Genomic DNA, 26,446 nt, shown 5'->3' on the forward strand with positions numbered 1-26,446 from the left:
TTCATGGCTCTATCCACTTGAGTGGCAACCTTCAGAGATCTGTGGATATGGACCCCAAGATCTCTCTGTTCCTCCACATTCCTCAGAACCCTGCCTTTGACCCCTTAATCCGCATTCAAATTTGTCCTACCAAAATGAATCACCTCGCACTTATCAGGGTTAAACTCCATCTGCCATTTTTCGGCCCAGCTCTGCATCCTATCAATGTCTCTTTGCAGCCTACAACAGCCCTCCACCTCATCCACTACTCCACCAATCTTGGTGTCATCAGCAAATTTACTGATCCACCCTTCAGCCCCCTCCTCCAAGTCATTGATAAAAATCACAAATAGCAGAGGACCCAGCACTGATCCCTCTGGTACACCGCTGGTAACTGGTCTCCAGTCTGAAAATTTTCCATCCACCACCACCCTCTGTCTTCTATGAGATACAGTAAGAAGTCTCACACCAGGTTAAAGTCCGACAGGTTTATTTGGTAGCAAATACCATAAGCTTTCGGAGCGCTGCTCCTTCATCAGATGGAGTGGAAATGTGCTCTCAAACAGTGCACAGCGACACAACATCAAGTTACAGAATACTGACTAGAATGCGAATCCCTAAAGCCAGCCAGGTCTTAAAGGTACAGACAATGTGAGTGGAGGGAGCATTAAACACAGGTTAAAGAGATATGTATTGTCTCCAGACAGAACATGAGGTAGCCAGTTAATTATCCAATTGGCCAAATTTCCCTCTATCCCACACCTCCTTACTTTCTTCATGAACCGACCATGGGGAACCTTATCAAACACCTTACTAAAATCCATGTATACGTCATCAACCGCTCTATCTTCATCTACACACTTAGTTACCTCTTCAAAGAATTCAATCAAATTTGTTCAGCAAGACTTACCCTTCACGGATCCGTGTTGACTATCCCGGATTAAGCTACATCTTTCCAAATGGTCATAAATCCTATCCCTCAGGACCTCTTCCATTAACTTACTGACCACCAAAGTAAGACTATAATTACCAGGGTCATTCCTATTTCCTTTCTTGAACAGAGGAACAACATTCGCCACTCTCCAGTCCTCTGGCACCATCCCTGTGGACAGTGAGGACCCAAAGATCAAAGCCAAAGGCGCTGCAATCTCATCCCTTGCCTCCCAAAGAATCCTAGGATATATCCCATCTGGCCCAGGGGACTGAACGACCCTCAGGTTTTTCAAAATTGCTAATACATCTTCCCTCAGAACATCTACCTCCTCCAGCCTATCCACCTGTATCACACTCTCATCCTCAAAAACATGGCCCCTCTCCTTGGTGAACACTGAAGAAAAGTATTCATTCATCGCCTCTCCTATCTCTTCTGACTCCATGCACAAGTTCCCACTACTATCCTTGATCGGCCCTAACCTCACCCTGGTCATTCTTTTATTTCTCACAGAAGAGTAAAAAGCCTTGGGGTTTTCCTTGATCCGACCCGCCAAGGACTTCTCATGCCCCCTCCTAGCTCTCCTAAGCCCTTTTTCTAGCTCATTTAGGTAGGCTATATGGATTAATGTTTCATGCCCAAAAATTTAAGGGCCGGATTTTCACATGGTCAGGAAGACTCTGCAGGCCATTAAAAGTGATGGTGGGGTCCAGATATGGGAGTTTTGCCTCCAATTCCGATATCCTGTTTTTGGCGGTAGGGGAAAATGGGCAGGAGTGTATCCCGCAGGAGGGAAACCTGAACTCACTGGGGCCATTTGAACTTTGTTCTGAGTTTAAACAACCCATTCTGCCTGTTGCAGGAGCCTTAACCCACACTGTGAGAGTCACAAATTGAGGAAGCAGGCATATATACTCTTGAAGGGCAGATAAGCCCTTTAAACTGCTCTTTAAACTGTAAAATAAACTGGCTGCATCTCTGTGGTTGTTTTTTTAAAAAAAATCTCTGCTGGACTCCTTTGATTGACAGGCACAATGGTGTAGCATCTGTTTGAGCAATTTTGCTGGAGTTTCTTGTTGCCATTTCCCTAAGGGCTATTCTTTCTGAATGCTTGGCTGAGTTTCAAAAGCTAGTTAGCTCACCAGGGGATTCTGAGTTCATAGTTTGACAGCGATAAGAGGCTATTAACAGATTAGGGATATGAACAGATTTTTTAAATAAGAGATTAATAAATTTAGATTTAAAAGCTTTGATGTTTTAATCAATTCTCTGTAGTGAGAGCTCCATTAGATTTTTGGAAATGTATCTTTGTCATCCCCACATCACTCATGGTGGGTACTGGGTGAGTTGACATTGAGTTATTATGGGATGTATGGATGGTGGGTGGGGCATGAATTAGAACTGAGTTAGCATGAGGGGTATGACAAGCTATTGGGTAGGTGTGGGGCAAGAGCAGGCATTGTGTTGACACAGAGTGTAGAGCGTAGATGTTGAGAGGTTGTTTCCCTTTGTGGGAGAGTCTAGGACCAGAGGGCATAATCTCAGAGTAAGGGGGAGGCCATTTAGTACAGAGATGAGAAGGAATTTCTTCTCTGAGTGGGTAGTGGATCTGTGGAATTCTTTACTGCAGAGGGCTGTAGAGGCTGGGTTGGTCAGTATGTACAAGGTTGAGTTGACAGATTTTAATCAGTAATGGAATCAAGGATTATAGGGATGAAGCAGGAAAGTGGGGTTGAGGATTATCATCTCATGTTACATCAGTCACGCTCGCATTGAATGGCGGAGCAAACTCAATGGACCGAATGGCCTACTTCTGCTCCTATGTCTTATGTTTTTATAGGGAATGGATGAGGTTGTGAGGGCTAGATATCCTCAAATCCTCTTTTTTTAGAAAAAAAACTGTAATGAAGTCTGTGTAGAGTTTGCACATTCTCCCCACGTCTGCATGGGTTTCCTCCGGGTGCCCTGGTTTTCTCCCACACCTCAAAGATGTGCAGGTTAGGTGCATTGGCCATGCTAAATTGCCCCTTAGTGTTCTGGGATGCACAGGTTAGAGGGTTTACTGGGGTAAATATGTGCGGTTTCGGGGATAGGGCCTAGGTGGGATTGTTGTCAGTGCAGACTTGATGGGCCAAATGGGCTCTTTCTGCACTGTAGGGATTCTATGATTCTAAGTCCTAGAAAGCCAAGGTAAGCTCTCTAACCAGCCCACCTGGGCACTCGCCTGTCCCCGTGTCCACCAAGCATCTGCTTCCAAGGTTGATGGGCCCAAATCTATCCCCATTTGTCACCACGGGGTGAAATTCCCCATGATTTGGTTAACTTTTTACCGTAACGGTCTGGCGAATCAGGAAATTTTCCCATCGTATTATCCGCTTCGGTGGGCAAAATCCAGCTCTATATACGGAGATATAACAAGAGAGAACTTTTCATTTGGCAATATTTCCCCTTAGAATAACATCTCTCTGTCAGAAGTGGAGATGAAAATGACGAAACCTGACTCTATTGCGGGCAATTGGGACGAGCTTAGGGGTTTAAAAAAAAGGGCAGCATGGACAAGTTGGGCCGAAGGGCCTGTTTCCATGCTGTAAACCTCTATGACTCTACGACTGCTCCTTAACTGGCAGAAGTCAAGTTCGGAGAAGTCGTAAGCTGTTTTGTGAGCTTCCAGTTAGACCAGTTTAAATGAACCAACAAAAGAATGGCAACTTGCTTTGGCACAAAGTTTGGACTGAGTCAAATTTGTGGGAGGAGTTTTGGATTAAAACAAAGTACGTCTTGATTGTGAATGTAGCAGTAAGAATTCCCCAGGACACTGTGAAATAGGACGATACGTTCTTGTAGGGCAAGCTTACAATTTTACACTGCCCACCAAGTAAAGGAAATCTTCATGAACACATTTACAAGAGAAATGGTTATGTTGTAACCCCTTAAGATCTAGTATGATTTTCTATTTGCATGGAAGTTGAATATGGATTTTTAACTGAATATTTGAGCCAGAATTAGAATACATTTTAAGTGCGTTACGCTTGAGTGAACAATGTCTATGCAAACCTTGTAAGTAGCAATTTTTGCGATAGATGTGTTAAATAGGAGAACTTTGATGTACTTCCTAAATTCATTGCAGATATATAAATTATGTATTTTATACTGTTGTCTTGGTGGAGCAGTGTCAGTAGGAGTCTTAAGTAAATATTAAACAATCACGGCTTGCCTTTCACATACTAAGTGCTGCCGTTTGCTAAATCGAGAGTGGTTGCTAAGAATTAATAGAAAATCTGAGACAGGTGATTAAAGGCCTGGTCCAAGAGGTTTATTTTGATTTCCAAACGCCATATACTCCTATTTTCAATGGTAAAATGTTGTAAACTAATGCTCTCTAATTAATTGAATCCCAAGCTGATTAAATATTAATGACCATATTAATCCTAATTCAACTTTTCATTGCATACAACGTGAATGTTTGTTTACTAAAATACCCAGTGATAATGATACACACCTAATGGAGCAAGGATTGAGAAAAACGCATTCAAAAAAAAGCTGGCTTTTTATAAGTGGTACACTGGAGTACTGGATAGGGTGACACGGTGGAACAGTGGTTAGCACTGCTGCCTCATAGCTCCAGGGATCCGGGTTCAATTCCGGCCTTGGGTGATTGTCTGTGTGGAGTTTGCACGTTCTCTCCGTGTCTGCGTGGGTTTCCGCCGGGTGCTTCAGTTTCCACCCACACTCCAAAGATTTGTGGGTTAGGTTGATTGGCCATGCTAAATTGCCTCTTAGTGTCAGGGGGATTAGCAACGTAATTTTATGGGGTTATGGGGATAGGACCTCAGTGAAATTGTTGTCGGTGCAGGCTCGAGGCTGAATGGCCTCCTTCTGCACTGCAGGGAGTTTATTATTCTATATACATGGATGGGAGAGGGTAACTTTACAGGGTTGCACCCATCAGAGCTCTCCTATCGACATGCATGTAAACAATTTGGCTTTGTGCTTCACAATGTTGTTTTAATAGCCAGAAAGTTCTGCACACTGTGTACCCACATTCCCAATATATGCTTCAGGCAAGAAAGGCTTCCCATGAGGAACCATTAAGTTACCTCCAAGATACATCTTTCTTGTCACACTCTTTCTACATTAAACTGTTTCTGTATTCACCTTGATGTTGACATAAGTGATCGTTTGCAAATTTTCCATAGATTTTGTGATGGTAGGAATATTAAGTTGTTAAAGCTTTCGTGTATTCAGTCAATGGTGAGACATGCCAGTGAACCAATGTGCTGTAACATGGTAGAATGTAGGAAACATAGGAATATGGGAATTAGGAGCAGAAGTAGGCAAATTCAGCCCTTCGAGCCTGTTCCGCCATGGCTGATCTCTCCCTGGTCTCAAACCCATCTGTTCTCCATATCCCTCTTTCCCTTTTTTATTAGAAATATGTCTGTCTCCCTCTTGGAAACTTTCAACAATTCAGGCTCCACTGTGCTATGGAGCAGTGAGTTCCACAAATTCACCACCCTCTGCGAGAAGTAGTTCCTCCTCATCTCAGTTTTAAATCTACTGCCTCCCAATCTATGCCTGTGACCTCTTGTTTGAGATTGCCCCACAGGGGGAAGCATTTGGTTGACATTTACTTCATCGATCCCTTTTAAAATTTTATATACCTCGATCTCCTCTCATCTTTCTAAACTCCAGCGAGTATAGAATACAGAATACAGGTATGTGCTCAGAAAAGTTACATTTCCAAGAGGTTTCCAAGAGTTTTTTTTTATGGTCCATTGAGGCAGTCTGAAGAATTTGCTTCTAACTTTGAAGGTGTTGAAGCAATGTTCTCTGTAAGCTTGGAGTTGGACAATTGTGTTGTTAGAAATAGAGTTTGAAATGATGTAAGTGCTAGGGACAGAGAATCAGATATCCTGTAGTCTTGGAATGTTAACCATGACATGTCATTGGATGAGAGTAATATAAAATGTGATATTCTGGGGCCAAAAGAGAAAATGCTGGAAAATCTCAGCTGGTCTGGCAGCATCTATAAGAAGAGAAAAGAACTGACGTTTCGAGTCCAGATGACCTGTTGTCAAAGCTAAAAGGCATAGAAAGTGGGAGATATTTATACTGCAGGGTGAGGGAATGAAAAATGAGTCATAGCCACAGAAACCAGGGAAAAGACTGCAAATACCTGTCCTCAGAGAGAATGAAGGGTGTGAATGGCCAAATGGCAGAGAAGCTGTAAGCTATGCCAGATGGAGATGTTGGGGGAGGTGGGGGGAATGGGACAAAGGTAGAATTTAGAAAAGGGTAAGCGGGGGGGAGAAAAGGTAAGGGAAGGGGGTTGGAGTAGGGGGAAGGAAAGAGTTGTGGGGGGCGGGAAGAAAAATGAAGAAAGACCATAAAGAAATAAAAGGTAGAGAACAGTAAAAAATAAAATAAAATGAAAACAAAAGGGGGCCGAAGTAGGGTAGAGCAAATCATCTGAAGTTGTTGAATTCGATGTTGAGACTTGGAGTCTTTGCTCAGTTACTTTCAGTGGTCCACTAGTCTTCGTCTTTGTCAAAGCTCAAAGCTCTTTGTCAAAGCTTTGACAAAGGGTCATCTGGACTCCAAACGTCAGCTCTTTTCTCTCCCTACAGATGCTGCCAGACCTGCTGAGATTTTCCAGCATTTTCTCTTTTGGTTTAGGAACGTCTTGAACTTGTTGCCCCAGTGTTAGATACTGTTGTGGCTGATGAGAACTTAAGTGTGGTGTCTCAGAATTGTCCCAAGATCTACTGAGATAGTCTGCATGAATGAATATTTTGGTTAAACAAAATGTAGCTATTAATTGAGAAGGATCTTTCTGCAATTTTGCAGGTTTGAATGCAAAAGCATAAATGTTAAATTTGTACATAGATTGGTTAAAGATTAAAGTACTACATGTAACTGTTGATGTCCCAATTAAAGACACTGCTCGGATTCATTAAATATGCACCAGAAATATACCACAGTTGAATTTTGAAAATATGTGAGCAAAAGGTTTGATTTTTTTCCCCACTAGATCAGAGAAGGTTCTGAGGACCTAAAAGAGGTTATTTAAGTTTTTGATAAGTGTGGTGAACCATTGTTGGTTCCCACTAGGTAGTGCTGAGCCATGGTCTGACCAGTACTATGAGTCTGTATATATGTTACTGTTGGGGTTGGGGTTGGGCTGTTCTATCTGTTAATATAGTTGTTATGGTACACCCCAGTCGGCTCCGCCTCCTGGGAGAGGTATAAAGGTCACTGCTCTGCCTGGTGACCCTTTAGTCTGGGATCGTGTACTGTATATGGTAGCTCTGTTATTGTTGGCAATAAAAGCCTTTATTTCCCGAGTACATCACGCCTCTCGTGTGTTATATCGCGCATCAATTTTATTGCCAACAAATAAATTCTTTTTTTTTGGGTAAAAAAAAAACGACAAAGAAAACATGGAGCAAATGTTTAAACCCGAACGGCTTACGTTGGACCCACGTGCGGCGGGCGCATCGAACACTTTCGACCACTGGTTGAAGTGTTTCCAGGATTACCTCGCTGCCTCCACAGCGGTCAACAACGACGCCGACAGACTCCGGGTCCTCCACGCGAGGGTAAGCGACGCTGTATACCTAGCGATCCGTGCGGCCACCGACTACAAAGGGGCCCTCGAGCTTCTCAAGAGACGATACAACAAACCGCCGAATGAGATGCATGCTCGATATCTTCTAGCCACTCGACGGCGGCAGCCCGGCGAAACGACGGAACAGTACGCGTGCGAGCTTCAGCAGCTAGCCAGAGCCTGCAACTGCAAGGCAGTGTCGGCAGACCAGTACATGAACGACCTCGCTCGAGATGCATTCGTGGCGGGAATCGGCTCATCGTACATCCGCCTTCGGCTGTTGGAGCAAGGTAACCTCGACCTCACTAAATCCATAGAGTTAGCTGACGCTCTAGAAACGGCCTCCAAAGGTCTGGCGATGTACCCCGATGACCACGTGGAGACAGCGTGGCAGGGGCAGTCACAGACCCCACTTCATTCAGCGGGACCGAAAAACTGCGCGATTGCGTTCCCAGCCTCGGACCTGACGACGGCAGCAGCTCCAGGCGGCCCGCGGTGTTACTTCTGTGGGTGGGTGAAACACCCTCGGCAGCGATGTCCAGCTAAAGCGGTGTTGTGCTCCGCCAGCGGCAAGAAGGGGCACTATTCCAAGGTACGCCAGTCCAAACTTTCATCCAAGACCAGCAGTGCGGCGTGTGACTCCCCGGAGCCGGCCTCCTTGTCTTCTGCATCTTCAAGGTCTTTGGCCACGTGCGATTCCAGGACGTCGCCATTCCGAACGACGGAGTCACAAGACACGTGCGACCTGCAGGGGCTGCAGGTTTTGGCGCCATCGTCCATGTGCGACCTATGGGGGCAGCCATGTTGGTCGGCACCATCCGCGAATGACCAGCAGGGGTCCTCATCAACCATCTCAGCTGCCTGCAGTTGCGCCCATGAACCAACGGTGGCGTCGATCGTCCTGGACCAGGCCAAGCCTCACAGACTCGACAAGTCCATGATGGACATACAGGTAAACAAACGCCTGATTTATTGCCTGTTTGACAGTGGGAGCACGGAGAGCTTCATTCATCCAGACACCGTGAAGCGGTGTGGTCTCCAGATTCGGACTGTCAAGCAGACAATTTTGATGGCGTCAAGGTCCCGGTCTGTCACCGTGCTAGGGAGTTGCATGGTCAATCTGACGGTGCAGGACACAGTCTACCAGAACTTCAAGCTCCTTGTGTTACCGCATCTTTGCGCGCCAATACTCCTAGGACTAGATTTTATGGTCCACTTGAAGAGTGTAACCCTGCAGTACGATTGGCCACTCCCTCCGCTTTCAGTGGGAGACCCGCAGCCTCTAAATTGCCCAACGCGCTCCACATGTAGTCTCTCAACGCTTAGGATTACCACACCCTCCCTATTCCAGAATCTCGTGCCAGGCTGCAAGCCCATCGCAACAAAGAGCAGGCGTTACAGCGCTGAGGATCGGATCTTCATTCGATCTGAAGTTCAGCGGCTCCTCAAGGAAGGGATCATCCAACCTAGCGCTAGTCCTTGGAGAGCGCAAGTCGTGGTGGTTAAGAATGGGAACAAACCCCAGATGGTCATAGACTATAGTCAGACCATTAACAGATACACGCAGCTGGATGCGTATCCCCTCCCGCGCATATCTGACATGGTCAACCAGATTGCGCAGTACCGGGTGTTCTCCACCATCGACTTAAAATCTGCTTATCACCCTGCTAATCTCCCTGACACTAAGGGGCATGGCCACTCAACCTAACCCGCGCATCTTTCGACTGTGGGAGGGAACACATGTAGACATGGGGAGAATGTGCAGACTCAACACAGACAATTACTCAAGGCTGGAATCAAGCCCGGTTCCCTGGCGCTGTAAGGCAACAGTGCTAAACACTGTGCCACTGTGCTGCCCGAAACGAAAATCTAACAAGATGTTTTCCAGTGGGTTCCATGGGCCAGTGCATTTGGATTGGAATATTCTACCCTAATATGGTACTACCAATCGTATCCCTTAATTTTCTTATTTTCCTATATTGATCCAATCTCCCTTTAATTGGGTTATATTTTTTGGGATGATTCTCCAAGTCTTTCCTTTTGGGCAAGGAGCTGCCATAAGTCGGCCATGCATTTCAGAAACTTGGATAATCCAAAGCTCTCACCAGGCACAATGTGTGCTTCTGTACCAGAGTGTCTATCGGCTGGATTTTGAACTCTGCATTGTACTTTGAACCCTTTGGATAAATGCAAGCTCAATTTAGAACCCTTGAAGTTTCACCGATGGTCCTTCAATCCGGACGCGCACTCTCCCACCTTCCGTCGGGAAAAAGATATAAAAGTCTGGGAACACATACCAACTGATTCAAGAACAGCTTCCTCCCTGCTGCCATCAGACTTTCGAATGGGCCTACCAACATTAAGCTCATCTTTCTCTATACCCTAGCTATGACTGTAACACTATATTCTGCAACCTCTCCTTTCCTTACCCCTATGTACTCTATGAACAGTATCTTTTTGTCTGTATGGTGCGCAAGAAATGATATTTTTCACTGTATCCCAATACATGTGACAATAATAAATCAAATCAATGTTCAAGACTAACCTGCAACATTCGCTCCTATGCCTACAGAATATTACCTTTGTTTTCATTTTGAAATGCTATCTGTGTTTGGTTCCCCATATCTTTTCTTCATTTTCTCATTCCTGTTCAGGCTTTCCCCTGCCCTTTCTATCTATTTGATAAACTCAGCCAAATCCACAGGGATAGTTAGTAATTCATTCAGCATTGCACAGATCTTCCTGTAAGTTGCAAGGTATCAGTACAACTGAACTCCAGTCATATTTGCAAATGATTCTCCGTTATTCTAATACATTTTGCTCCTAACTCTAGATTCTGGTTTGCAACATCTCTCATTTATTTGTATGTGATCAGCTCTGAATGCACACAATAGGTGCAATTTTAACTCACTCAAAACTCATTGGCCAGATCTTTCCAGCCCGCCTGTGGCAGGTTCCCTTTAGCTGGGCTGGCAAGCTATTGATATCTCCACTCACATCAGCGGGACTGGAAGATCCTGCCGGCGGGAAGAGCTGGAAAATTCCTGCTGTTATTTCGTATAGAGTTAAAATCAGGCCCATTATCTTTTAATTTCTCTTTCTGCCAACTGCTTAACCCGGGGAGGGATTAATCCCTGTCATTGCTGCCATCGAATCCTGAATACGTCCACAACTTCTTCAGCAAAACGTAAGAGCTTCACAAGATATAAGATCTTGCCATTGATGTATTTTTTCAAATTGTTTCACAGGAGGTAGGTATTGTTGGTGGGACCAACACATAACGTCCATCCTTAATTGCCCTTGAGATGTTGGTGCTGAGCTGCTTTCTTGGTCCGCTGCAGTGCATGTAGTGTAGGTGCACCCACAGTGCTGTTAGGAAGGGATAAGCAATTGACTGGGGCACGGCAAGTGTACTTTTGTACAGGAGCCACAGAAGAACATATTTCCGTCAAAGCAACAAATGCCGACTGTTTTCATTCTGTTCTTCAATTGTTCTAATCCTTGTCTCAAATTTACTTTGGCTGTTTCCCAATGTAATCATGAAAACAACTTGAAAGACATGAATCCTGTCCTTTCAACAACAATTAAGCTCCAATATCAGCAATATTTGTATCCGAACAAATCCGAATGAATAACCTTTAATCTCTTCATTAAGCAAAAAGAAACCAACAGCTATAGTCACATCTGACTAAGTCCACTTCTCTGTATATATGTGTACACATAACTGGGGTTTAAGTTTACTTATTACTGTCACGAGCAGGCTTACATTAACAAGCATTTAGACAGTTACATGGGTAAGATGGGTATAGAGGGATATGGGTCAAACGTGGGCAATTGGGACTAACTTAGTGGTTAAACAAAAGGGCAGCATGGACAAGTTGGGACAAAGAGTCATAGAAACCTCCTATGATTCTATGACTATGACTCTATCACTGCAATTAAGTTACTGTGAAAATCCCCTAGTCGCCACACTCCGGCCCCTGTTTGGGACACTGAGGGAGAATTTAGCATGGCCAATGCACCTAACCAGCACGTCATTCGCTCTGCGGGAAGAAATCAGAGAACCCGGAGGAAACCCATGCAGATATGGTGAGAACGTGCAGACTCCCCCACGCAGATTGTGACCGAACCCGGGTTAAAGTTAAAGTTTATTCATGAGTCACAAGTAAGGCTTACATTAATGCTGCAATGAAGTTACACACTCCGGTGCCTTTTCGGGTCAATGCACCGAACCAGCACATCTTTCAGACTGTGGGAAGAAACCGGAGCACCCGGAGGAAACCCACACAGACATGGAGAGAAAGTGCAGATTCCACACAGACAGTGATCGAAGCCGGGTATTGAACCCAGATCCCTGGTGCTGTGAGGCCAGTTGTGTGTACACACATATACAGAGAATTGGACTTAGTCAGATGTGATTATAGCCGTTGGTTTCTTTTTGCTTAATGAAGAGATTAAAGGTTATTCATTCGGGTTTGATTTGTGCTGCCGTGGGGTATCTTTCATGATGGAAACATTTTTTTTCATGATTACCACATGACCTGCATCACTCATCATCTGCATGTTTTTTTCATTGGATATACACCATACCGAAAGACTCTTCGTCATGTACCCTTAAGTAACGGCATGTATAAAAGTTTGGATAGGAGTTACAGTTATTTCTTTGAGATCCTTTGATATTGTTTACCTGCTTTTGTTGTCCATGTGTGGAAGCCATGACAGTTGGAGGCTGTGCTACCTTATATCTATATAATTGCTCTGGGAAATCCTACCCTGTTATAAGTCGCTGATTATGTGCTTTTTTATCATGCCTTTTGTTTATTATATCTTCATATTTTAGTAGTTTTGATTTTACAATAAAATCCTACAGTAGATTATATAATTTCTTTATTTGTGTTTGCTGGGGTTCAACTGATAGCACTTTCACCTCTGAATCACAAGGTTCTGGGTTCAAATCCCACCCCAGAACTTGAGCACGAAATTCAAGGCTGACACTCCAGTCCAGTATACTGAAGGGATGATGTGCTGTTGGAGATGACGTCTTTTGGATTAGACATTAAACCAAGGCCCCTATCTCCCTTCTCGGATGTGAAAGATCTCTTGGCAGAAGATCGCTGACAGAAGAGCAGGGGAGTTATCCACAGTGTCCTGGCCAACATTTAGTCCACAATCAGCATCACACAGACAGATTATCTGGTCATTACCATAATGCTATTTGTCAGAGCTGGCTGACCTCCCATTGACTGTCACGCTGCTTGCATTTCAACAGTGACTATACTTCATAAGTACTTAATTGTCTAGAAAGGCTTGGATTTTGAGGAATGACTTGGGAGCTGTTTACGAGTGGCAGCCGAAACCCGATTCTGGGGTTCTTGACACCTATTCCCAGGGTTTTTAATTTTCAGGGGTGCCTTTTAAGGGTGCAAGCTTATTTGGGTCTCAAGGTCACCCCTGCACCCCGGACTTGGTCACCTCCATTGCGGGGATAGACATGTTCTAGCCCTCTCTAATATTCATGGAGTTGGGTCAGCTTTTCAAAATTCAAAATTGGCTCAGTTGTAGGAGACAGAGGATGATGATCGAAGGCTGCTTTAGTGACTGGAAGCCAGTGTCCAGTGGTGTACCACAGGGATCTGTGTTGGGTTCCCTATTATTCGTCATTTATATAAGTGACATTGACGACTATGTGGGGGCTAGGATTAGTAAGTTTGCGGATGACACAAAGATTAGGTGGGTCGTTAACAGTGAGGGGGAGTGTCTTGGGCTACAAGAAGATACAGATGGAATGGTCAAATGGGCAGATAAGTGGCAGATGGAATTTATCTGTGTAAAGAAATACTGAGAAATTGACACAGTAGATCAGAGAGTCAGGGCTGTCGATCAAGTATTTGGGGCTCAGGAGTGTTGTACTGCAATGAAAGCCTGGGGTTTCAGCTAAAAGTACATAATGAGGCCTGGCACAGACACAGAAATCCATTAGCATGTTGAAACACCTGAACCCCAGGAAAAAAAACATTGCTTGATTGACAGTTTTGGCACTCTGGTCTATGCTGTCAATTACACAATGTCTATTTACAAAGGTTTCAAGCCTTGTCAGTTTCAGATATTGGAACTTTAAAGGGTCTAGATAATTGAGACTTGTAGTAAAAATGTATTTTTTTTAAGCAAGTTGTCAGTGAATTACATTATTAAGGCTTTTTTTACACTTACCGCTGTCACTATTTGATTCTATACAGCGTATAGTTAATGAATGGACATGGAAGTGCCATAAATTGGCATGGGATCATGAGGGCCATCAGGATTCTTTGGGGGCCATAGTTTGGCAAGGGGTCATAAGAGGCCATAGGGTTGTTTGGGAGGCATGCCTTGGCATGGGAGCATGAGGGACTATACAATGTGAGGGGCATAGCTCTGCATGAGAGGCCGTAGGGGAGGGTGTTGGGGTAAGCATAAGGTTACATGGATGGGGCATGGGGTGCTTGTGTCGGGGGTAGCGTGAGCGGGTGTGAGGGCTGAGTGCTGGAGAGTCTTTCTCTTATTTTAACTGGGATGAAGTCTCACAGCATCAATGTGGGCCGTTAAACAGCCTGTCTTGGCATCTGGCAGCCGCAGTGGCTGTCTCTGCTTTCCAGGGTTGACTGACCTGACCCCACCAGGTACCACATCCCACACCCCACAGCAATGAAAATCCTGTTATTCCGAGTACTTTCTCCTAATTCTTGACTCAATACCTCGAGTGATAATCCAGTCTAAAATGCTTTGAGACGGTTGGTGGTCATGCAAGGCGCGATATAAAATCACATCTTTCTTTACTTGGTTGCAGCAATTGCTGTGTGGTAATATCCAGGTACAGGTGCACATGTAAATACTAGCCAAGTCTGCCGAGGTAGCAGGTGTACGGTTTGGATTAAACTATTCCTGACCCAAAGGAACATTTAATGTTTTGTTCATTCATAAATGGCTCATTCACAAAGGTGTGTTGTGTGTGGTTGTTGAATGGGAACACCATTCCTATGGGTATCAGGTTCCACTCTCTTAGAGCTGTGAATCGTATTGATATTGAATTGGTGAGTGCTTGAACAGATCAAATTCCTTGGCAGTTACACAATCCAGTTGACAAAGTTAAAGGAGAGGCCAGGGAAGGGGGAGGACCACAAACGGGATAAATTTACACTGTATAAAGGATTGTCTGCAGATATTACTTTGTAATAACATGCCCTTCCCCAACTATGGAAAGGGCGTGCTCCCTCTCCCCTTCCCATTTTGTCAATTAAAATTATTAGACACACTATCCTGTGATGTTAACCAATCTCAAGACACTTTAACAGGAGCACTTTTTGTAACAGGAAGGAGGGCCAGGGCAAGGGAAACACTTCAAGTGTTTCCATCCCCATCTCTTGCACAGTGGTTAGCACTGCCGCCTCACAGCGCCAGGGACCCGAGTTCAATTCCAGCCTCGGGTCACTGTCTGTGTGGAGTTTACACGTTCTCCCCGTGTCTGCGTGGGTTTCCTCCGGGTCCTCCGTTTTCCTTCCAGAATCCAAAGATGTGTAGGTTAGGAGGATTGGCCTTGCAAGATTGCCCTTGGAGTCATTGGGAACTAGCAGGGTAAATATGTGAGGTTACAGGGATAGGGTCTGGGTGGGATTGTTGTTGGTGCAGACTCAATGGGCCAAATGGCCTCCTTCTGCATTGCAGGATTCTATGAATTCTATGATTTTGACTCTCTCAATTTTCCCTCCAATCTACCTGAAGGCATTTTCTTTATGATTGCCATTTATTTCCACCAGCCCTGGTTTGCACACCCGTGCTTCACTCAAATAGCCATTCACCTTGCATCGGTCAATACATTTGAGGCCAGAATTTTCCAGTCTCCCATTGCACAGCCAGCAAGCCATTGAAATTTCCATTCACATCGGTAGGACTGGAAAATCCTGCTGGTATGAAGGGCTGGAAAATTCCTGCCTGAGTGTCGGTATGTTATTCAACAGATGGGGCACAAAAACCGAACGTGATCTCATCCTCACCCAGTGTCCACGCTCATAATCCCAGCAGGCATCATTGGAATTCGATTTGATTTATTATTGTCACATGTATTAGTATACAGTTAAAAGTATACTGTTCATAGAGAAGGAAAGGAGAGAGTGCAGAATGTAGTGTTACAGTCAGAGCAAGGGTGTAGAGAAAGATCAACTTAGTGCGAGATAGGTCCATTCAAAAGTCTGATGGCAGCAGGGAGTCGGTTGGATAGCATCAGAAACAACATTCCTGTCAGATTTTACGCTCCGTTTACCCTCCATTTGTAACCTCTCTATCCCTGCTCAGCTCAACTCAGCTAAATCAGTGCAGAGAAGAAATTGAACCACAGCCTTTTAGATCCATTTAGCTTTATGTAGTCATTCGATAAACCAATTGAGAGAGCTATTCAGCCCTTCAGTTTAAGGAATCCTTTTCTGTCAATCATTGTCCTTCCTGCCAAGGCCCATCATTCCTCCTCGCAGTTGAAGGTGTTCTAGTGATCTGTTTGAACACGTGGGCAGTTGGTCTTCTGCCTGGTGCTTGAGATCTGCCTATTGCTTGGGCAATGGTTTACGGGGACTTGAGATGGAAAATTGTAGCTAAGAAAGGAACTTCCATTTGCATGACGCTTTCCTTGACTTCAAGGCAACCCACAGTGCTTTATAACCAATGAAATGCAGTAACTGTCACAATGTATCATAGAATCATAGAATCCCTACACTGCAGAAGGAGGCCAGTTGGCCTGCACCGACAACAATCCCACCCAGGCCCTATCCCCATAACCCAAGTATTTCCCCTCCTAGTTCCCCTGATACTAAGGGGCAATTTAGCATGGCCAAGCTACCTAACATGCACATCTTTGGAGTGTGGGAGGAAACCGGAGCACCCAGAGGAAACCCAAGCAGACACGGGGAGAATGTGCAAGCTCCACACACTGACCTGAGGCCAGAATTGAACCTGGGTCCCTGGCGCTGTGAGGTAGCAGCGCTGTGCCACCGAGCCGCCCACCTAAGATGTAATGAAATGGTACTTTGGCAGTGCCAAACAGGATCTGTCTCTGAAGTGAGTGACAAAGTGTTGCTAAAACACAAGCAGGATAAGATGGGATTTCTGTGGAAGCAGCAAGAAAGAAAACTGGATAGAAAATAAGTAGAAGTTGGATGATTTGAGCTGGATATTTGGATATGAGAGGTTTCTGTTGCAATGGATAGAAGAGTCACTGGAAACTTAGTGAGTTACCTGCCATGTAAAGGCTGCATTATTCTATTGCTTTGAGCATTGAGGCTGGAAGATCCTTTTTTTTTCTTGGGTTTTTTACCTGGGTTTTTGCTCTTTGAAGAGATTTTATGTCTCCTGCCTTTTCCTGGGGTCTCAGTGTCATTAATGATGGTTGGGAGAGAAGACCAGATAGGAGAACAAATGACTTACTCCCTGGCCACTGTGTCTTGTTGAGTTCCAGAGGAGATGGGAAGGGCTAGCTTTCTATGCTTCACCTTTCTCGCTGTTGAGGAAGTGCCTACTCCTGTGCTCAGACCCACCCCACAATTGGTTGTGATTGTGTTGGACATTTGTTTAAGGATCTGTGTTCGGTAACATTCAAGGCTATGGGCCAGGTGCTGGTAGATGGGATTAGGTGGTGGTTCAGGTGTTTCTCACTTGTTGGTGCAGACTCGATGGGCTGAATAGCTCTTCTACACTGTATGATTCTATGACTCTATTGCAATGGGACTATGAAATATTGCACCACTGAGGGTGGCACAGTGGTTCACGCTACTGCTTCACAGCGCCAGGGACCCGGGTTCGTTTCCAACCTTGGGTGACTATCCGTGTGGAGTCTGCACATTCTCCCCATGTCTGCGTGGGTTTCCTCCCACACTCCAAAGTTGTGCAGGTTAGGTGGATTAGCCATGCTAAATTGCCCCTTAGTATCCAAATATATGTAGGTTAAGGGGAATAGTGCGGTAAATATGTGGGATCACGGGGATAGGGCAGGGGTTGTCTCTGTCAGGGAGTCAGTGCAGACTCAATGGGCTGAATGGCCTCCTTCGGCAGTCTATGATTCATTGTGCTTCCCCAGAAGGTTTCCTCTTTTTGAAATGATGCTATGGTTAGCTCAGCCACCTAACTACTGCAAAGAATAAAGGTTAGATTTCTGTGTCTCAATGTGAGACATATAAAGTGGCCTGTTGTGTCAGAGAACCAGTGATGAGTAGGACAGGTGCTCTAAAGGTTGTCTTTCTGAAATGTGCAGAAAGCGGGGATTCAAAGGGCAGAGTTCAGAAAATAGACTTGATGTAATTCCTCTGTTGTACTAGACAGGCTTTATCAGTAAGTACTTTATATTGAGCAGAAAGAAAGCAAAGCCATTAACATCCCCGGTGTATTGTTGTAACATGACACAAATCCTTATGGTATCTGATATTGTCACACCCTTAACAGGATTAGCTTTATGTTTTCCCATTATAAATCTGGGTTTGGCAGCAACAAAACATTGCAATGACGTTAGATTTTAAAAAAATTAGGAATGAGCTGGAAATGAGTTTTATTCTAACTAATCAAAAGGATTACATCATTCTCGATTACATCATAGGTCTTTTGATAGTTGTTGAGGTTGTGAGGAGTTATTCTTTGGGCATAGTACGAGCTACAGTGTTCCCACAGGTAAGTTCGAATTCTTTAAAGAGTGCAACTTGCCAAGACTTGTGGCTTGAACAACTTTTCGAAAGACACTTTATTTTTCTATAGATGGAAATGATTCAAGGTTGAACCCTGTAACCGGGATATTTCCCTTGAGAAAACAAACGGGGATCTTTATTCCCATTGTGTTTGAAGCTGTGTGTCTCCATTATTTTCCTCCTTTTAATCCTTCAAATCCCTTTCAAACTAACCTCGACTCTGAAAGCCTGAGTTCCAGGTTCTAACTGATCGTTTGCCTTCAAGATGTGGCTGGATCGCGTGGGTGTGACACAGGGTTACAGGCTCCAGCCTGGTAGTAGTCTGTGGTTCCAGCCGTACCCACATGGGTTGACTCATGGTTCTAAACTTAAATAAATATAACAGACTCGACTCCTCAGTAATTAAACGGCCGCGGCATTGTTTGCTTTGGCAGTGTGAGGTTATTTTGGGAAATGCTGCACAAAGATAATTGTGGGGTACTGTAGCCTTAAAATTCAGTTCGTCGCAGGGCTGGAAGCTGTTGGTACAGTGTGGAAGTCAGCGGTGTTTTATAAGGGGAAACAAGTCCATTGAAAAGTTTGATCTCGACTGCAATCAAAAAATATTGAGCCAGAAGGAGACGACTAGAAACGTGGGGTTTGTAAGTAGTGTTCTTCAAAACTAATCTTCAGTCGAAGTGGACCTGTGGGTGGTTGGATATTTGAAACTGCATTAGTTGTATATTTTTTAAATTGGGGAACCAAAGTGAAGGCCTGTAATACGGGAGTTGGATGCAAGTTGAAAAGTGGTGATTATGTGATGCTGGGCTTTTGAGTTTCACAAGCTGATAGGATATGAGGATCAGTTGGTGGATGTCATCGATTTTTGAAGGTGTTTTCCAAAAAGCCGTATTTCACCCCCCAAGACTATATAATGGGTTAATTCACTTCGGAGTGACTAGGCTGTGACAGGTTATATTCGCACAATACTTGTGATACTTTCAACATCAGATCAGATTCTGTGTGACACAAAGGAGGTAATCAAGCCTTGGAGGTTATTCAGGGAAGAATTTTCTCGCTGGTCTCTCGCGTCAGAAGGCTGAGCTGGAGAGGAACGGCTGAAGGAATGTTGGATAAAAGCAAATTACTGCGGATGCTGGAATCTGAAACCAAAAGGGAAAATGTTGGAAGATCTCAGCAGGTCTGGCAGCATCTGTAAGGAGAGAAAAGAGCTGACGTTTCGAGTCCAGATGACCCTTTGTCAAAGCTCCATCTGGACTTGAAACGTCAGCTCTTTTCTCTCCTGACAGATGCTGCCAGACCTGCTGAGATTTTCCAGCATTTTCTCTTTTGGAGGCTGGAGGAATGCTGGCCTTTTGGCCATGTGCTGAGCAATAATCTAAGCGATACTAACTGGTCAAGAAAGGATGGACCGAAACCTCAGCAAGACGCCAAATGAAACATGGACAGAGGAACAGGGTAACTTTAAACAAACAAAACAGAAACTTAGGATTGATTTCAAGGTGTTTTTTTCCACAAACATTGAATGGATTTCAGTCGGTAAAGCAAAACCTTGGAAATGCTGGAGATACTTGGTGCATGAGGCTACACTGGGTCAGAATAGCCATATACGTCAATATAAAAGTAAGTTTCTCACATTTCCTAATGTTGGGTGACTATAAGCGTGGTTATAATCAGAATTCAATGAGTATCTGATTTTTATTTGTGTTGAAGTTTATTTGGAAGCATATTTTAGCGCTGTGGCCTCACAGCGTCTGGGACCCGGGTTCAATTCCAGCCTCAGGTGACTGTCTATGTGGAGTTTGCATGTTCTCCCAGTGTCTGCGTGGGTTTCCTCTGGATGGTGCAGTTTTCCTCCCACAGTCCAAAGATGCAGTAAGTAGTCTCACAACATCAGGTTAAAGTCCAACAAGTTTATTTGGTCGCACAAGCTTTCGGAGTGCCACTCCTTCATCAGGTGAGTCACTCACCTGAAAGCTCCGAAAACTTGTGCTGCCAAATAAACCTTTAACCTGGTGTTGTGAGACTACTTACTGTGCCTACCCCAGTCCAACGCCGGCAACTCCACATCATCAGTCCAAGGATGTGCGGGTTAGGTTGATTGCTCCTTCGTGTCAGGGGGATTAGCAGGGTAAATAAGTGGGGTTACGGGGATAGCGCCTGCTTGGGGTGGGCCGAATGGCCTCCTCCTGCGCTGCAGGGATTCTATAATTCTATAAAACCTAAAATTTGGTCTTGTTCAAAAGAAAATGTCAGGAGTTCACTGTGATTTCAGTGCGTGGGTACGTCTTGGGTACCACCTGAGGAAAGTAGGAAGTGTAATAAACAGTCCTCCATCGGGATGGAATTTGATCTGTATGGCCACAAGAGCGGGTGAAAAATATGCAACTGTACATTACCCGTCGTGGTGAAGCTGCTGTAGATCACTTGAGCTCTGCGGAGATTGTGTTTTTCTGAAGCCTCCTAAAATTCTAACTCTCAAAACCCCATCATAACATTCTGTGGATGGTACTGGAAAGACGGTGCCATGACAATTGAGGTTTTCAGCAATAATTTGCCATCTGAAACCTTAGCTTTTGTTTCTATAATTTTAAGGTGTGACCAATTAGTTCCTTTGAAAGGGCCTACATTGTTTGCCCCCTGGTTATTTTGACTACTTTTTGGTCACAGACAGAAGCGACATTTGTTTCAGACACTTGCAGGTAGGATTTTAAGCTTACAATAATTGTGTTCAACTTGGGGAATAAGGATATAGGGCGGAATTTTACCGGCATGCCCGCCCGAGGTTCGTACGATCCCACCCGAGGCCAATGGAGAATGCTGTTCTCCGAGCCTCGCCCATCCCCAGAATCAGGGCAGGCGTGCCGGTAAGATTCCAGCCATAGAGTGAGATTTTCCGCCAACCCCCTCCCCATGGCTCATCATTGGACGCTGGTGGGGTCTTCTGGTCTCGCTGATGCCTGTGCCATTTTGTATGGGGTTGCACTGCTGGGGAACCTGTGGTGGTGGAGATGGGAGAACACCTTTGGCAGGGCTGGAAGATCCTGTAGCGGGAAGGGCTGGAAAATGCAGCCCGTGGCATTTAATATTTGGAATTTAGAACATATTTTCATATTCACACCAGGAACTTTTGGCAGGAGATTCTTCTTTATACATTACAGCTGTCTTAACTCCCACACGTTCAGAACGAAATCAAATTCCTCAGTTCAGCAGAATATTGGGACAAAGATGGTCTTTGATTCCTCCACAGTCAGAAATGAACAATTTACTTGTTGGTGCATAGCTGGCTGGATGGTGCTCAGTTTGTTCCTTTGTTAAGTAGTTTTCAGCAGAATGTATATTTTTCTGAAAAGGAAAGGCCTAACTCAAATTTGAATGCAGGGTTGTGAATTAACTGGTTGTAATGTATGCAAATAAGGGCAGGCTGAAACCAATCGTTTTCATGCTAACTTTAAAACTGTTAGAAACACTTTTTGCCAAAATCTAAACAGGTAATTAGACAAAGCGGTGGGAGTTCCACAAACTGAGGAAATCGGTTTACCCCCTCCTCCAACAATCCATGTTATCCAGAGTGGTCTGGGACACCGCTCTGAGGCTGCAGGCCCAAGTGCCTCGTGGATGTCCATCTTAATCCACTGGATTCCTGCTTACTCTGTCCTGTTTTTCAAAATGGTATTACTGGAATATTCCCCAATGGATGTCTTCACACTGAAACCGAGACTTTGTCGTTAGAAGGGTTGAGTGGTGCATGGACAAATGTATCTGCAACAGTTAGGCTGGTGAGGACGAAATCAAGGAAATCTTTGGTTGGCATTGGCTATTCTATCAGCTGCTGTGGGCCTAGTCTTGTGACTATCAGCTAACTCGGTCAGTAGAGGTTATCATTGGATTACCCACAGTAGATTTTGTGTACTTACTTACCTTTTCAACATGGAAGGCTATTGATTTGTCAGTTGAGGAAGTGATGCAAGTGTAATTATCAGGCTGTTTCATTGGCTTTATTCAACCTGAAGTTATGAAATGTCTGGATAGTTTGGATCTGTATCGCAATTTCTAGCAGGTCAATCCAATTGGCTGACAAAAGTGGCACAGTGGTTAGCACTGCTGCCTCACAGCGCCAGGGACCCGGATTCGATTCCCAGCCTGGGTCGCTGTCTGTGTGGAGTTTGCACGTTCTCTCCGTGTCTGCGTGGGTTTCCTCCGGGTGCTCCGGTTTCTTTCCACAGTCTGAAAGACGTGCTGGTTAGGTGCATTGACCCGAACAGGTGACCAAGGGCATTTCACAGTAATTTCACTGCAGTGTTAATGTAAGCCTTACTTGAAAAGTTAAAGTTTATTTATTAGTCACAAGTAGACATACATTCACACTGTAATGAAGTTACTGTGAAAATCCCCTAATAAATAAACTTTACTTCAGTCCAACCACGTCCGTTACTTAACTGTAGTGGGACAGCTCTCCCAATTTGAGCACTGTTTCATTTTTCTGCTGAGGCTGCGTTGTCTGATTCTTGTCCTGAATGCCCACTGATGGGTCTGTCCACTCCAACGATTCTGTTCCTTACTTCTTTTCACAGCTGAGTGGCTTGCTAACATGTCAAGAGTCGGTCATTCAAATCGAGTACAGTTTCCCTTCTCTAAAGGTCATAGGTCAGGATTGCATAAAACTAGTTCAGTTATCAGCTTTTCAGTCAATAAATTACCAAATAATTTAGTTCCATAACCTGCCATTGTGGGATTTGAACTCCCAACCTTTAGGTTACTAGTCCAGAACAGGAACCGACTTGCAAACCTAGAGTACTGGAGCTGTTAATCATGCCTCTTTGAACAGTGCTTCCTTCAGAAGTGCCAGACTGCAGACTCGGGAGCGTTTACCTGTAGAAGGCCCCCCTGCTCTAAGCTTATTTATAAAAAAATGACATCTTGACTATTAAGGAATTGGAACATCATCGCATTCTGCATTTGTCTCTGCTTTCACTTCAGCAGTTTTGTTCGACCTCCATTCCCTATAGGCACCAGCTCACAGCTGTAAAGCGAAGATATTCTGTCAACCAATTTACGGAAAAATAATAGTCGTGTAGAGAATACTGTTGGCCAAGTCGATTCTCTGATGTGCAGTTTAGGGGCACATTGTGCTAGTTAATTTGATTTATATATTTACACCTTCTTCCCAGCTTCAGATGTTGTCACCCACTTACTGACAATTAAGTGGGAAAGTGCCATTTGATTTTTGGTCGCTAAAAAGCTTGAAGATAAAAGCATATGAGAATCGGCCATCTCACCCTCCATGAGATCATGCCTATTTTGTGATCTGACTCCATATACCTGCCTTTCTTCTATGTCCTCTACTACCTTTTGGTTAACAGACATCTTATCAATCCATGGTTTCAAATTCACAATTGACATTAGCATTGATTGTCTTTTGTGGAAGTGTTCCAAAGCTCTACCACCTTGAGCATGTGCCCATGTTTCCGAGTTTCACTCCTGAAGGTTGGGTTCTAGACTATGCCCCCAAGTCCTGGACTTCCCAAACAGCAGAAACAACTTTTGTCTATCCACCCTATCCGTCCCCTCAATATCTTGGAAACCGGGAGCAAATCATTGAATTAGAGTATCTCTACAGTGCAGAAGAGGGCCTTTCGACCCCATTGAGCCGACACCAACCGCAATCTCACCCAGGCCCTGTCCCCTTAACCCCAAGTATTTACCCTTCCATTCTCCTGACGCTAACGGCCAATTTAGCATGGTCAATCCACCTAACTTGTATATCTTTGGACTGTGGGAGGAAACCGGAGCACCCGGAGGAAACCCACGCAGACACGGGGAGAATGTGCAGACTCCGCACAGATATCACCCAAGGCTGGAATCGAAACTGGGTCCCTGGTGCTGTGAGGCAGCAGTGCTAACCACTGTGTCACCGTGCCGTATCATCCTTCACCTTTTAAATTGCAGCAAACATAACCTTAGTTTGTCTAAAAGCAAAATACTGCAGATGCTGGAAATCTGACATAAAGTGCTGAAAGTACACAGTATGTCAGGCAACATCTGTGGAGAGAGAAACTGAGTTCACCTTTTAGGTTGATGATGAAAGGTTTATCAACTTAAAATATCATCCTAGTTTGTGTGGCATCCCCTTGTAAGTTAGCTCCTGGAGACCAGCGATCATTGCAGTAAATCTGCACTCTGTGGCCAGTATGTCCTTCCTACATTGTTGTGCCCAGAAATACTCTGAAAACCCCAGGTGAGGTCTAACCAAAGCTTTGTGTTGCTGGAGCATAGCTTCTAATGCTTTGGTACAGTAAATCCCTGTTTAATGTTGTCTCGCTTTAATGGTGTTAAGTTAATGGGGCCTGTAATCTTGTTGAGTGTCACAAGATTTGTTTTAACACCATTTCCTGTGGCACCCGATTGGCCCATTTTGGAGTGGCTCCTCGCACTCTCTAACCCTCCAACTTGCGCCACCTACTGCATCCCACCCTCTGGCTTGTGGCTTCGCTTTGTGTCCCACCCCCTGGTTTGTGACCTCTCCCCGTGTCCCACCCCCTGGTTTGTGACCTCTCCCCGTGTCCCACCCCCTGGTTTGTGACCTCTCCCAGTGTCCCACCCCCTGGTTTGTGACCTCTCCCCCTGTCCAACCCTCTGACTTGTGGTTTCTCCCTGTGTCCAACTCTCTGACTGTGGTCTCTCCCCGGGTCTGACCCTCTGACTGTGGCCTCTCCCCGTGTCTGACCCTCTGGCTTGTGGCCTCTCCCTGTGTCCGACCCTCTGATTTGCGGTCTCTCCCTGTGCTCAACCAACCCTCTTGCCGGACCTCCGGCTCCCTGACTCACCCTCTCACTGTTTCCCTCTTCTGAACCTAGGCTTCCCCGTTGAAGATTCCGATCTGATCAAATGCCAGAGATCCGGGGTTGTAAAAGAACAAGTGCTGATAGTGCAGAAGTACCATGAAGGGTCTGTTATGATCCAAGATTTATTGAAATGACTCGAAGCAACTCCTCTTGCTCCAGCGGCCTTGCTCACAGAAAGGGTTCAGGCGAGGGAAGTGGTGAAAGTGGCATGGTGGTACAGTGGTTCACACTGCTGCCTCACAGTGCCAGGGACCTGGGTTCAATTCCAGCCTCGGGTGTCTGTCTGTGTGGAGTGTGCATGTTGTCCCCATGTCTGAATGGGCTTCCTCCGAGTGCTCTGGTTTCCTCCCACAGTCCAAAGATGCGCAGGTTAGCTTGATTGGCCATGCTAAATTGCCCTTTAGTGTCGGGGAACAAGCAGGATAAATAGGTGGGGATATGGGGAAAGGGCTGGTATGGGATTGTTGTCAGTGCAGGCTCAATGGGCTGAATGGCCTCCTTCTGTCGGGATTCTATGACTTCTATTCTATGAGAGAGAGCATTTTCAAAAAACGTGGACATTGACACTGAAGGCAGGGCTGCCAATCCTCCTGGAATGGCTGGGAGACTCCCGCAATCGGCTTCAATCTCCTGGTAGCCAAAAAAAGAATTCCGGGAGATTGGAATGCAGCTGATTCCTTGTTTGCCAGTATCCAACCTGTGCATGTGTGCGTTGGTGCCAACACGCACTGAAATATCAGCGGTGAAGGAAACAGTGGAAATGGAGGGAAAACTCCCTTATGTGTTTCTTTGGTCTGCGCCATCTTCAGTGCAGGTAGGTGACAGGGCCGGTGCCCTCAGTGCTTTGCTTAATGCCAGGAGGGAGCAGCTTCCAACTGGGGCTAGTACACCATTTGAAAGGCTGTGGGCAGGGCACCACTTTCGAACAGTAGGTAAGAGGAACTCACGAGTTTCAGAGGAATATCTTTCCTCCAATACTGTGCATATTGATGTATGTACACCTGTCCATATGTGACTTCCTGCACACTCTTACACTCCACAGGGTTGAAACTTTGTCACCATTTCTGACATTGAAATATCGGAAAGTTTTCCAGGAAGCTGCTTTGATGTGGGCTTGTTTTTAAAAAAAATAGTTTTCACGCCATGCCACCAGCTTCAGGCGGCATGGTGGCACAGTGGTTGGCGCTGCTGCCTCACAGCGCCAGGGACCCGGATTCAATTCAGGCCTCGGGTCACTGTCTATGTGGAGTTTGCACTTTCTCCCTGTGTCTGCATGGGTTTCCTCCCACAATCCAAAGATGTGCAGGTTAGGTTGATTGGCCATGCTAAATTGCCCCTAGTGTCAGGGGGATTAGCAGGGTAAATACGTGGGGTTACAGGGATAGGGCCT

General features: G+C 45.1%; 1 protein-coding gene across 4 annotated transcripts in view; it reads left to right on the top strand.

Moving 5' to 3' along the window:
* Positions 1–26,446, top strand: part of LOC144500649 (MAGUK p55 subfamily member 2-like) — a 645,619-nt gene that overhangs the window by 406,535 nt on the left and 212,638 nt on the right. Inside the window, exon 1 of one of the 4 annotated variants that reach the window (XM_078223928.1) lies at positions 18,186–18,197. The exons of 2 other annotated variants lie outside the window; for them this stretch is intronic. The gene's annotated coding sequence lies outside the window, so the exon portion shown is untranslated. Of the gene's footprint in view, positions 1–18,185; positions 18,198–18,623; positions 18,853–26,446 lie in introns of those variants that run through there. One more of the 4 variants, XM_078223926.1, reaches the window with a different exon arrangement.

The sequence above is a fragment of the Mustelus asterias genome, chromosome 11, assembly GCF_964213995.1.
Source record: "Mustelus asterias chromosome 11, sMusAst1.hap1.1, whole genome shotgun sequence".
In the NCBI taxonomy this organism is placed as follows: domain Eukaryota; kingdom Metazoa; phylum Chordata; class Chondrichthyes; order Carcharhiniformes; family Triakidae; genus Mustelus; species Mustelus asterias.